General features: G+C 53.5%; 1 protein-coding gene across 1 annotated transcript in view; it reads left to right on the forward strand.

Moving 5' to 3' along the window:
- Positions 1-2,558: 2,558 nt before the first annotated feature.
- Positions 2,559-2,965, forward strand: part of AGAP3 (ArfGAP with GTPase domain, ankyrin repeat and PH domain 3) — a 59,258-nt gene continuing 58,851 nt past the window's right edge. The window contains exon 1 of the mRNA XM_011941492.1: positions 2,559-2,678. The gene's annotated coding sequence lies outside the window, so the exon portion shown is untranslated. The remainder of the gene's footprint in view (positions 2,679-2,965) is intronic.

Below are 2,965 nucleotides of genomic sequence, written 5' to 3' on the forward strand. Positions count from 1 at the left end.
CCCAGCTCCATCGCGGCCCCTTGGGCACTTCCGGGCGGGAGGCGCGGAGGTCGCAGGCACCTGAAGCACCCCTCCTTCCTCGCCGCCGCGGTCCGGGGCATTGTGGGACTTGTAGTCCGGCGCCGCTCTGTCCCCGCCCTCCGCCCTGCGGACCCACGTGCTGGGCTCCACCCGCGGTTCTCTGCGCCAGCAGATCGCGGAGGGGCCGGTGGGGACGGCTTTGGGGGGTTGCGCTACCCGCTAGAGGTTTGGGCGGCAGCAGGGTCCGCCCCCTCCCCCGCCAACAGCCACAGCATCTGTCACACCAGACACCGACGTCAGCTGAAGCACGTCAGAGCACCCGTGTTCGTGATGCAGTGAGGAAGGCTCTGAGGAACTCAGGTGGCCCCTACCCTTATGTCAGAGTGGACGCCAGAAGGCACTTTGGCCACCAAAATTAATTCTTTAGCCCAGAGCCCAATATCCATGGGCTGTCCCACCAGGCTGGCCAGGGATACCCATCCTCAGGGCTGCCCCTTTCCTTGGTCCCCTCCTCCACCTTGCCTTTTCAGGACTGTGGAAGAAGCATAGACCTTGGAACCTGGCACAAATCCTGATCCCTTATCCTGTGCTTCTTAGCTATATGACCTTGGGTGGGTTATTGAATCTCTCTAAAGATTAATTTCTTCCTTTCTGAAACATACTTTGTAAGTCAATCATAAGGAAGAAATTAGATGTTTTATTAAAAAGTGTGAAAACTAAGGTACATGTCACACAGTAGCTATTTGCTCACCTCCACCCAAAGCTGGTCTCTGGAATCGGGTCCTTGGTGTGTTACTGTGTGGATGGCATTGAATCCCAGGCCTGTGGATATCTGTGGATTTTTCCCTCTGGGCTCCCGTAGCCACAGAGATCTCACATCTGGTTTTTACAGGCCAGTCTTGATTTAAAATAATCTATCCTAGTTTTCCCATAGTTCTTGCCTACTGTGGGAGCAAGTGGCCCAAATATTGCCTTAGGAATGTCAGTCTAGATTGATACCATACAGAACTAACCTATCTAGTTCCATCCCTCCTGTTCATTCATTTATTCTACTAACATATTTTTAAAAGATATACTATGGCCAGGCGCGGTGGCTTATGTCTGTAATCCTGGCACTTTGGGAGACCGAAGTAGGCGGATCACTGAGGTCAGGAGTTCGAGACCAGCCTGGCCAACATGGTAAAAGCCCATCTCTACTAAAAAAAAAAAAAAAAAAAAACCAGGTGTGGTGGCACGTGCCTGTAATCCCAGCTACTCGGGAGGCTTAGGCAGGAGAATCACTTGAACGCGGGAGGTGGAGGTTGCAGTGAGCTGAGATCGAGCCACTGCACTCCAACCTGGGCGACAGAGTGAGACTCTGTCTCGAAATATATATATGCATATATATATATGCACACACACTATATGCCAGGCATTGTGCAAGATACTGGGAATAAAATGGTGAATCAGATCCTCTTCCTGCCCTCATGTGGCTCCATATACTAGTAGAGGAGCTAGTCCTGTGAACAGCCCATCAGAGCTATAACAGGTGTGTGCTAGTTGCTGGGGCAACACATTTGAGGAGCTCTTTGCTCTTAGTATCTCTCTTGGGAGGTATACCTGGTGCTACTTCCTGCTGTCAATTCTAATTAAGCATCTAAAAGAGATGTTGGATGTTACTTTTAGAATTATACAACATCAGAACTAGGTTTTCTGTTCAACCACTATATTTTGCAGATGAAACCTAAAGAGGGCACAAGATATCCTTAAGGTTATGCAGGGAGATAGAAACACAGACACAGATTCCTCAGGAGCTTAGGAGACCTTATGTGTTGATTAGCTTGCACCAGGTGCTTTGGAAGGTACAAGGAACTCAGGAATAGTGACTGGGTTGGTACTGGGGCTGAGTTGTGTGGGTAATCAAATGGTGGACAGCTTCATGCTGGGAAACGATCCAGCTTGGCCAGGGAAGTGGAAGTGTGTGTAAGAAGGACGATGTGTGTCAGTGATGCCCGAGGATATCTGGCGGTAGCAGATACCCTGCAACATCTCTGGGAGATTTACTGGCTGGAGCCACTGCTCTGCAAATGTCACCTCTTGTAGGTTTTAGGAAACGTGTGTGCGTGTGTGTGTTGGGAGGGTGGGTGGGGGGGCGGCTAACAACTGCAGCCCACTTTGGCAATGGCACTGCAGAGGACATTGCAGGGAGCTACCTAACCCTAGAGGGAGTGAAAGGACAGGATGGACAAGGGGTGAGGACAAGAAAAATTGAGAGCCACGTGGGCTTTGGTTGGTCTCTCCAATGGGATGAGTAGGGGAGAAAGGCATATATTTCATCCCTCCCTCTTCTTCCTCTGTGTACCAAATGGGGTCGGGTAGCATTTAGCTAATCCCCCAAGTCCGGCAGAGGGACGGTCTTTAGGAGAGGCCGATCACGACAAGGTAAGAGTAGAGACGAGTTTGTTCAAAGTGTCATTTACAGGGGCCCGCCGACGATGAAGCGCTCAGGGAGAACTGGAAATAGCAGCCCAGAACCTATCCCAGCCTCTGAGCTGCAGCCGGCAGTGGAGAGACTGGGCAGGGAGCCAGGGAGAAAACTCTGGCAGCAGGGTGGTCTCTAGGGCTGACCTCCGAGCCTGGGGACAGGGGAGCCTATGCCGCACTGAAGGCGGGACGCTGTAAGCGAGGAGCGGCTGGGCCTGGGAGGGCTCCTCGACCAATCAGCCTCGGTCAGCAGCACCCTCAGGCGCAGGGCACTGTTTGGGCATTGCCTAGAGATCGGACACCCGGCCCAGATCAGCGCAGGGAGGCGAAAGCGACAGCCGGACGCGGGAGGAGACCAGGGCAGCTGTCCCCTCCGAGAGGGTGGCCCTCGAGGCAATGCGGGTGGGGGCTGGTGAGGAGGCGGAAGGGCCGAAGCTGAGTGGGAGGGGCCCGGGCGCCTGGGCTGGAGCGCGCGGCTCGG

This window comes from Colobus angolensis, unplaced genomic scaffold (genome assembly GCF_000951035.1).
Source record: "Colobus angolensis palliatus isolate OR3802 unplaced genomic scaffold, Cang.pa_1.0 Scaffold2, whole genome shotgun sequence".
NCBI classification, from domain to species: Eukaryota; Metazoa; Chordata; class Mammalia; order Primates; family Cercopithecidae; genus Colobus; species Colobus angolensis.